Consider the following 11,261-nt stretch of genomic DNA (forward strand, 5'->3'; position numbering starts at 1 on the left):
ATGTAGAAAATTTTGAATGAGAAAGAAAGGAGACAATGGTAGACCAAAGAAGAATTGCTTCTTCTGTTGCCTTTTTTTTTTTTAATGTTTACTTCTTTTTGAGAGAGAGCGAGCAAGCGAGAGCGAGCAGATGCACACCAACAGGGGAGGGGCAGAGAGAGAGGGAGACACAGGATCCAAAGCAGGCTCCAGGCTCTGAGCCATTCAGCACAGTGCCCAATGCCGGGCTAAACCCACAAACCGTGAGATCATGACCTGAGCCATAGTCAGACTCTTAACCAACTGAGCCACCCAGGCACCCCTCTGCTGCCTCTTCTATTTGAAGCTCAGAGCCATGCATACTTTCCTGGCTCGTGTATATCCCTTTGAAGTCACAGCATGTGTCTGTTCACACTCTATTGCATATGGCAGCTAATGGTTCGTTAACAAGAACCTCCGGATTCTGCTCTGACATTGCTTCCAGGGGATGTAAGAGCAAGGAGAGATTTGTGATGAGGAAATCTATCATTCCTAGATGGCTTAGAGGCAATTTCTCAGGAAACCAGAAAACCCTAAGATCTTTCCATATCCTTTTCAATCTTACGATTTCACAAGCAAACTCAATAACTGACGTGTTAATAAGTGTAATCCTAAATGCTATGGGACATGTCAGTTATATCTATGTATCTGTTCTGACTCTGAGTCATTGCCTACAGTCCCTGCCACAGAGCAACTGCCCCTCATTTGTAATGCATCCATTTTTAGAGCAAACTTCCTCAGCTTTAGCCAAATCCAGAATGGACAATCTGTATTTTGCTTGTCCTATGATACTCCTGGGTGATGCCATAATACTGCTATTTCAGAAATATGCTAGAGTCTAAGGATTCCTCCAGGTTGAGGTGGACAGGAGCTGTAGAATCATTGCTAATGCGCCTTGACTTTCGGGGCCCTCCTAAGGTGAAGCCCCTAGAGCACACATAGCCTAGCTCCTACCTACCTGTCATGCTTTTAGAAGAAAAACCATCAATTTCTCATTTCCCTCAGGATTCAAGAGTGCCTGCTTTGCATGAAATTAATAGAGGTTTTCCACATAGAAACAAAATGTAATCTCTGATCATTTAACCATATGAACCTAAGGAAAAGAAGAATTCTCAAAATGCATTTCAAAATCCTCTCATCACATCAAAGTCTGAAGCACAATATAAAATGAAGGCTAAATTATCCCTTGAGAGTAGCTGTTGTGAGGTGTTAATTCAGTAACAATTGGCTCTATTCACATCTATTTTACTTAATGTTTCAAACATAGAAGTCACATATTTCACATTTAGCACTTCACATAAATACAAGGCACTTCAATCTGATTTTCAACAACCTCTCAAAATAAAAAACAAAAAAACAGACATTTTAAGAGATTGTAAAATTTCACCATTTTTATTATATATGCCCTGAATATTAGGAACATTGTTGGTCACAGGGCTTTAGTGGTTTCTTTGTAAATGTGAAGAAATTTAAGCTTTGAATCCCTTATTTCATTGCAAATTTTTTAAGGGTTTCAGTTTGCCTACCTTTTATTCCTAGCTCCTAACCAAGTGACTTGAACAGTGGATTCCCAATCTGGCTACATATTAGGATTATCTGGGAAACTTTTTTCTTTTTTTTAACGTTTATTTATTTTTGAGACAAAGAGAGACAGAGCATGAATGGGGGAGGGTCAGAGAGAGAGGGAGACACAGAATCCAAAACAGGCTCCAGGCTCTGAGCGGTCAGCAGAGCTGGACACGGGGCTCGAACTCATGGACTGAGAGATCATGATCTGAGCAGAAGTCGGACGCTTAACCAACTGGGCCACCCAGGCGCCCCTGGGCAACTCTTAACAATCCTGATGCCCAGGTTACAGCTCACAAACTAAATCAATGTCTAGGTTGGTAGCCAGTCAGAAACAAGTTTTTTGTTTTGTTTTGTTTTAAAGGATCCCAAGGTGTTAAATAGGCATCAACGTTTAGAACCACTAGCCTAGCACCAAGTTGGTATTCGATCAATACTTGATAATAACATGATATTCAAGAATTGTTGAGTGGGAGGGTGGACTGAGGAAGAAAGAGAATGAGTGGGAGAATGATACAGACTTAGAAGTCTTCATTACAAGATCTAGCTTATTTCTGTGTAATGTTGCGCAAGTAACTCCTAAATCCATACAGCTTATTTTCTTTTTTCTTTTTCATGTTAGCAAAATGATAATATTGTCCCAATGAGTAACATCATCCTATTAACCATCATTACCATGTTTACTTCTCAACCACCTTATGAATCTCCCACTTTGGTTCACATTTACACAAATTTAGGGCAGTGACCATGCTGCTGCAAGTCACGTGTCCAAGGTCTTCAGAATCCCTACTTTCTAGAAAAGATTATTCTTTTCTTCTCAGGACAATGACTGCTCAAGGAATGGTTTACTTTACCATTTGCTTTCAGAATATCACCTTAGCCTACCACTACAAGCCTCAACATTGCCCAAGCCTCCCCACATGGTCCTACAGTAGATGTGAGACCCAAAGAGGCATATCTTCCTGTGTGACCTCTTTCTTTTGTTCTTTGCAGCCAAACTTTTCCATTTATTGTGGCTTAAGGGATGAATACACCTTGAACAAAGACCAAATCCTCATGTCCAGCTGGTCTCCAGCTCTGCTGGGACAGAGCCAAAGGAATCACTTGAACTTGCAACAAGATGGATTTAATATAAGGTGTCCCAAGAGTGAAGGTTATTTGCACTTAAATAAAAATAAATGATGAAATACTCTTTTCTGCGTTACATTTTAGGTAACCTTTCCTAGCATTTGGTAGAAAAAGTAATCCTTGCAGGATAGTGATTAAGAACCCTGATTTTGGCATCAGACAAAACTGAATTTTCATCCTGCCTCTACTACTTGCAAGTTTAAACAAATTGCTTAATCTCTCAAAGCTGGCTACCCTTTTGTGATCTGTGGGATTAAAAGACCAATACATACTTTAGAAAAATGTCGTGAGGGAAAAAGTGACTACATAATTTATCACTCAAACTAGGGTATTTCTAAAAATGAAAAGAGGTCACTACAATAATTAATGAGTTTTAATTAATCTGCAGTCAAGTTAAACAAGGTCTGTCCTGTCAAACCTGGATACACAGTCAACCCAGTTAGTGGGCATCACAAAAATGACTTGCCTATTCACATTACCATGTCAAGTATCATCGAAAGCCTCTACAGGTAAGAAAGATGTGAAACCAGGGTAAAGTGTTGAAATGAGTCAAGTTGGAATTCAGTCTTCCCAATTCAGCTTGCATGTTGACTCTTTGATGGGTCATTTCTTGTGCCTAGTCATCTATGAATGTCAGTTTATTGAGTTACATTGAGTTGAATTAGGATTAAGACAAAAGAGATTTTCACAATGTTACTGACGTGTATAAACCATCATTAAATAGTTTCAAAAAGAGACTTTAGAAATTATACAACCCACTGCCCATAGCTTACAATTTAGGTAAGAGATTCAGAGAAAAATCTTCCCATATTCCTCTCTCAACGAGTATTAGAAAATGGAATAAACTCTAGAGTTCTTTCCATCCAATTATTATACTTCTCATCGCAATGTATCAAAAAATGTTGTTACCTAAAGAACTAAAACTTTTGGGAATATGTTTATGAAGGTAGTATTCTTGCCTTAGCTAGTTTCCTAAAACCCTTTTTGAACACAAACATGCCTAAGCTAAGCGTAACAAAGTATTGTAACCTAATGCTAACCCTGAGCTTGTTCTCTCAGCTGAGAGAAAAATACATAATCACTGGCTGCTATTCTGTTGCTGTGTCTTAGGTCCCAAGTTTCCTATCTTACAGAAGCATCAGGATTGCTAATATGGACAGATGCCAGAAGTAGACCTACTGACTGTAATCCATATGTAAACATTAAAAATAAGAATCTCAGTTGAAACCTTTGCTCTCCCGACAATTGTCTTCTGTTGCCAAAGATGAAAAGTTACTACAAAATTAGGGTACTGCAAATTTATATCAGAAAAGGCTAGCATCAAATTAGCTGCTAAACCTCAAGCCCTACAGAGGCCAAAGTATTTATCAGCTTCTCTTTCTGTCATTAGTGAACCTTTTTTAAACAGGCAAAGGTTGAAAAAAATTGCAACCTATTTAATAAAATTAAAAAACCAAAGAGATATTCTCTGGAAAATTACTTGACTTCTCCAAGTGTTAATTTTCTGTCTATAAAATGGAAATAAAATAGTCTACATGGCTGTTGTGAAAAACAAATTCATAAATGTGAGGCATGTCCCATATGGTGGTCTCTCAATACCTACCTGATTATCTTGACCTTGCCCTTTAAGTTTAGAAGCTGCCATAGAAATGACCTTCAGTTGCCTGACAGGGATTAATGTGATTTTTCTCCATATATGTACTGATAGAATATACAGAGGTAAAAGTGTCACAGATCTTGTTTTAGAAAATTTTCTGTGTATTAACATTTATCTTCTTCCTGCATGTGCTTCTGACATTGTGGGTAGTAATTCCAACAATATGAAAAGGAACAAAAATAGTGGACATTTTTTTTTAAATTTTTTTTCAACGTTTATTTATTTTTGGGACAAAGAGAGACAGAGCATGAACGGGGGAGGGGCAGAGAGAGAGGGAGACACAATCGGAAACAGGCTCCAGGCTCTGAGCCATCAGCCCAGAGCCTGACACGGGGCTCGAACTCACGGACCGCGAGATCATGACCTGGCTGAAGTCGGACGCTTAACCGACTGCACCACCCAGGCGCCCCTAATAGTGGACATTTTTAAGGTGAAATATAATTTTAGTTAAACCCAAATTTATTGTAAGATGCTTTCTTCAAAGACAGTAAGTACTTGAGTATCAGTTCAACAACCAACATTTTACTCTCTTTATTAAATGATTTTCAGACTTCAGTATGCATAAGAATCTTCTGAGAACTTAATTTAAAATACAAACTCCCAAACCCTTCTAATAGAATCTGATTCAGTAAATCTGAATCAGGACTCGGAGAAACCTTTTTTTTTTTTTTTTTTTCATGTCCCTAAAATGGTCCTGGCACGATGCTTTGAGAAAACTATCACTTTGACATTCCAGATACTCTGCTTAGGACTCCGTTTAGAGTCCTGGGGTGCTCACAAACCTCCAATCCTGGGATATGTAATCAGAACATGTATTACAGTACTGCTGTAAATACCAGTGAAGGTCTACACAGAGTGCTATGGGGAAAGAAAATGAAAATGATGATGTACTGTAGATCATAATTAGGTAAATTATCAAGAAATTATTCTATACAGATTACTTTGGAAGACTTATACTTTCTTTCTTATTTCCTTTAAAACAACAAACAACACAAAACAAACAAACAAAAATGCATGGATTTCGTGGGGTACTTCGATGAATGATTCCTATCAAGTGCTGTTTAAAAAAACAAGGGCACCTGGGTGGCTCAGTCAGTAAAGTATCTGACTTTGGCTCAGGTCATGATCTCGCAGTTTGTGAGTTCAAGCCCCAGGTCAGGCTTGGTGCTGACAGCTCGGAGCCTGGAGCCTGCTTCAGATTCTGTGTCTCCTTCTCCCTCTGCCTCTCCCCTGCTCATCCTCTTTCTCTTTCTCTCTCTCACACACAAAAAAAAAAAACACTAAAAAAAATTTAACAACAACAACAAGCCAATCTCCCTTGCAACAAGTAGGAAGTGGCCTAGGATTTAGGACATTAACTATCAAATAGCAGCAGATACTTTACCTAAATAAGTAGCTTACATGTTGTCAGACTGCAATCTAAAATAAGCAATCTAAAATATCCCTATATCCTTAACAAGGTGTCAAGCATGTCTACTGCAGACAAAGATAAAGCATTAGATTTTAATTGCCTATCCATTTCTCTGCACCCCTCAACTATAATTCCCCTGAAAGAAGGCACTGTGTCTTGTATAATGCCATCACCCCAATGCCTAAAATACTGCCTAGGGTGATAAATAGTTGTGAATGGATTAATGGGTAATACTGTTAGCTGTTTATCTCACATCAAGAATAATTCCAAGCTCTTTAAGCCCAATATCTAAGGCTCTAACTATGTCTAATCTCGTTTCTTACTATTTCCCTGCCTTTTACTTCAGCCTAAGCTCCCTCTATACATCATACTGTGAATCCACTATATGGCTTCACTCCCATTTCCTTTACTTGAAAGTCTATTTTCTCAACTGGCTAATTCCTACACGTCCTTCTAGAATCATTTCATTTCCTTCTTCTATTTTTAAGAATCAAAAATATAAGGACCCTGGTCCTAGACTGCTAGAATGTAGAATGTTGGTCTTTACCACCTATGAAAGCTCTTTCTTGTGGTAAAGATTTCTCAATAAAGTACTTTCTTCTGAAAGCAGGATCTTTTTTCCTCTGTCTTCAAAATCTCTATGAGAACCACCTTCAAAAAATAACATTCAGTAAACTGGCACTTAAATTGAAAATAAAAGGTAAAGAAAAATTATTGTGTTAGAAAGTCTAAGTACTTCTTTTATGGATAGTTTTTTGAGATGTGGAATTTAAATCAACATTTTGGTTTTGAACTATACTCTCAGCCTACTCTTTTTGTTACTTTAAATTCTTACTCATTTACCTTTACAATATATTCACCTAGTTTCATTATTGAATTACACAACCGATCAATACTAGTGACAAGTTAAAATGTTTATTCAGAAGATACTGCTGTCACTTTCCAAAATTATGTCATAATATAGTTCTAAAAACAAAATCATTTTGATACCATGCATGAGTTTTGGTTCTTGGTGTTTTTCTGCCCATCTGTTTCTCTGCAGTAAACCCTGAAGGGTCATCTTCCAACCTCGCCAGTCCTTCACCATCATGATTGAAGGACTCCCAGACAATACCAACAACCACCTCCTGTACTCAAAACTTTCTGCAGTAGACCTTCAACAAGGGCCTCTATTAAGTACAAAACCCTGTATCAAGGGCTGTGGTGACCAGACCAAGGAGATATTGATGCCCCTTTCAAGAAATAAAGAGAGCTGTAGAGATATTCAGATATGTGAATAAGTATCTCTAGAAAGAGGTAGAAAGTGATCAGTACCATTATAAAGGACTATAGAATTTAAAGCAAAGGAGAGACTGCTTCCATTGGAAAGAGGATTCAGGAAATGTTGTGAAGGAATTAAATTTTAAACTCTGCCTTGGAGGATGGGGGTTTGATATGGACAGGAGAAGATTCAAGAAAGGATAATCTGGACTTCTGGGGAACATGACAGAGTAAGAAGATCCTAAACTTTGCCCCTTGTACACAACTAGATAACACCCACATCAGTATAAACAACACAGAAAACAACCCAAAGATTGGCACAACAGACTCTTCACAGCTAAATGTAAAGAAGAGGCCACATCAAAGAGGGTAGGAAGGGCAAAGGTGCAGTCCAGAACTAAAGAGACCCAAGGACTGTCCAGGAGACGGAAGGACAGGTTCAGACAGAGGAGAGGAACAGATCCCACCAGGCACCTCAGACACAGGGAAGCTACATGGAGAAGATGAATCTGCGTAACATTTGGCTTTGAAAACCAGAGGGGCCTAATGGAGAGGCTTACCACATAGAACTTTAAAAATCAGCAGGCTCAGCTCTGGGATAGCTACAAGCATACAGTCCTATCCCTTAAAGGGACAGCACAATAAACAGCCCCACTGAGATACAACATAAAATCAACAGTTTGAAAAATGCTTGGGGTATATGGGAAGGAGATCTATTTACCAATCTCCCAGTATGTGCTGGAGGGGCAAGGATGTTCAGGAGACTTCTCAAAAAACAAAAGAGCTGGCTGGCACCATTTCCCTCCCACACACCAGCCTACATGCACAGAGAAGAGTGGAAACCGGCTCAATACCAAAATTCTCCACTTACTTGCTAACAGCATGTCCCACCCCATGCACTACCCCAACCCCTCCAACCCTTCCAGGAGTCTATAGGAGTTTTCCCAGATAGCTACTTGGTTCCCTCTCAAAGCAGACCAGTAGAGACCTTGTTGGTACTGCACGCCACTCCTGGGGTCTGCTGCTGACACTCTCTCCAATATGCCCTTGTCCACAGCACATTCAAAGCACTGCCACAAGCCATGCAGTATGTAAGCAGTGTCAGCAGGGGCCAGCACTGCTTCAAAGTGACTTTTGACCTGAGGAATGGGGTAGATAACCACACATACCAATCCAACTACACCCCAGCAGTGGGCTGGGGTCAGACATTTGGTATGACCGCAGGTCTCACTCCGCAATGAAAGCTTCTCAGGGGACAACTCAAGGAAAGCACCCTGTAATTCAGAACTACTACATCTCTGGCAAATGCCTGGTCTAATTCAACTCAAACCCAAGGCAGCCCCAGACTGGCCCACTAACAACACAGGGACCAAATCCTACCCACAACTCACAAATAAAATGATTCAAGATGACCAGATAGAAGGCAAATGTGGCTCAGCCACATAGTTAAGGACACACAACATACATAGGAGACACCCCCGAAGCACCAGGGGCTGGTGAAATGGAACATTGGACTACAGAGCCCTACAGGATGTCTTCTTCTTAAGGTCACTACTTTCAAGAACAGGGGCAAAAGCAGACTTTCCTAACACATACAAACATAGACTTAGATAAAATGAGGAGACAAGAATATGTCTCTAATGAAAGAAAAGGACAAAGTCACAGCAGGAGAGCCAAATAAAATGTAGGCAAGTAATAGGCCTGATAGAGAATTTAAAGTAATGGTCATAAAGATACTCCACAGACTTGAATAGAGAGTGGTGGAACTCAGCGAGACTCTCAACTAAATAAATAAATAAATAAATAAATAAATAAATAAATAAATACACACACACACCTCAGTAACTAAGACACACTAAAAAAAAAAAAGGAATAAATAGTAAACTAGAGGAAACAAAGGAATGAATCTGCAACCTGGAAGATCAAGAAATGGAAAGTAATCAACCTGAAAAGGAGAAAAACATAGTAACAAAAAATCAAAATAGACATAGGGAATTCAGGAACATCATCAAGCATAATACAATTTCCATTATAGGTATCCCAGAAGGAGAACAGAGAAAACAAGGGGGACATAGAAGTTATTTGAAGAAATAATAGCTAAAAACTTTGCAAATCTGAAGAGGAAAACAGAAAACCAGATCCAGGAGGCACACAGAGCCCCCAACAAAGACAAGGAACTCCACAGAAAGACATAAAATAATGAAAACGGCAAAAAGTAGTGACACTGAGAGAATTTAAAAGCAGCAAAAGAAAACAGTCACATACAAGGGAAACCCCATAGGCTACCAACAGACTTTTCAGCAGAAATACTGCAGGTCAGAAGGAAGTGCCAAGACATACTCAAAGTGCTGAAAAGGGCGGGGTGGGAGGGAACCCTGCAACCAAGAAGACTCTATCCAGCAAGGCTTTTATTCAGCATAAAAGGATACATAGAGATTCCCAGACAAACAGAAGTGAAATGAATTCATGACCACTAAACCAGCCCTATAAGAAATGTTATAATGGATTCTTTGAGGGGGAAGAAGACCATAAGCAGGAATAAGGAAAGTAGGAAGCACAGAAATAGTAAAATTAAGTGTATGTATCAAAATCAGTCAAGGGATTCAGAAAATAAAATAATGTAAAGTATGGGGTGGGCTGCCTTGGTGGCTCAGTCGGTTAAGTATCCTACTCTTAATTTCAACTCAGGTCATGATTTTATGGTTAGGAGTTCAAGCCCTACCTACATAGGGCTCTGTGCTGACAGTGCAGCACATGCTTGGAATTCTCTCCCTATCTTTCTGTTCCTCCTCCACTTGCTCCCTCTGGCTTTCTCTCAAAATAAACATTTTCAAAAAGGGATGTAAATTATGACATCATATACCTAAAATCTAAAAAGCAGGAGGGAGAGTGGTACATGTCTTCAAACTTAAGCAACCATGAACTTACTATGGACTGCTATATGCATAAAATGTTATATATAAACCCAATAGTAATCACAAATCAAAACCCAGTAATATATATGTGAAAAATAAAGGAATCTAAGTGTATCAGTAAAGAAAGCCACCAAACTGTGAGACAAGAGAGCAAGAGCAGAAATAGAACTGAAAAAACGAACTATCAAACAAGCAACAAAATGACAATAACTACATACCTATCAATAATTACTTGGAATGTAAATGGACTAAATGCTCCACTCAAAACACACAGGGAAATGGGATAAATTAAAAAAGCAAGACCCACCTATATGCTAGCTACAAGAAACTCATTTCAGGGGCACCTGGGTGGCTCAGTCGGTTAAGGGTCCAACTTCGGCTCAGGTCATGATCTCCCGGTCTGTGAGTTCGAGCCCCGCGTCGGGCTCTGTGCTGACCACTCAGAGCCTGAAGCCTGTTTCAGATTCTGTGTCTCCCTCTCTCTCTGACCCTCCCCCGTTGATGCTCTGTCTCTCTCTGTCTCAAAAATAAATAAATGTTAAAAAAAATAAAAAAGAAAAGAAACTTATTTCAGACCTAAAGACACATGCAGACTCAAAGTGAAAAGATGGAAAAGCATTTATTGCACAAATGGAAGTGTAAAGAAAGCCAAGGTAGCAGTACTTGTAGTGGACAAAACAAACTTTAAAACAAAGACGGCAGGGTACCTGGATGGCTCAGTCAGTCAGTTAAGTATCCGACTTTTGCTCAGGTCATGATCTTGCCATTCACGGGTTCAAGCCTCATATCAGGCTCTGTGCTGACAACTCAGAACCTGGAGCCTGTTTTGGATTCGGTGACTCGATCTCTTTCTGCCCCACCTCCCGTTATTACACGCATGGACTCTCTCTCCCACTCTCAAAAATAAAATAAATAAAAAATAAATAAAAGTAAAAGACAGTAATATGAGACACAGAAGAACACTGTAAAATCAAAAAGGGAACAATCCAAAAAGAAGGTATGACAATTGTAAATATTTATGCACCCCACATCTGAGCACCCAAATACATAAGTCAGTTATTAACAAAAAAAGTAATTGATAGAAATACAATAATCATAGGGGCTTTAACACTCAAATTATATCAAGAGATAGATCATCCAGACAGGGTTATCAACAAGGAAATAATGCCTTTGAATAACACACGAAGCCAGATGGATCTAGCAGAAATATTCAGAAATTCCATCCTGAAGGACCAGAATGCACATTCATTTCAAGTGCACAAGGCATATTCTCCAAAATAGATCACACATTAGGCCACAACAAATG

Source organism: Lynx rufus, unplaced genomic scaffold, assembly GCF_022079265.1.
Source record: "Lynx rufus isolate CCGP_SWC_20201006 ecotype Redwood Valley unplaced genomic scaffold, mLynRuf1.p SCAF_13, whole genome shotgun sequence".
NCBI classification, from domain to species: domain Eukaryota; kingdom Metazoa; phylum Chordata; class Mammalia; order Carnivora; family Felidae; genus Lynx; species Lynx rufus.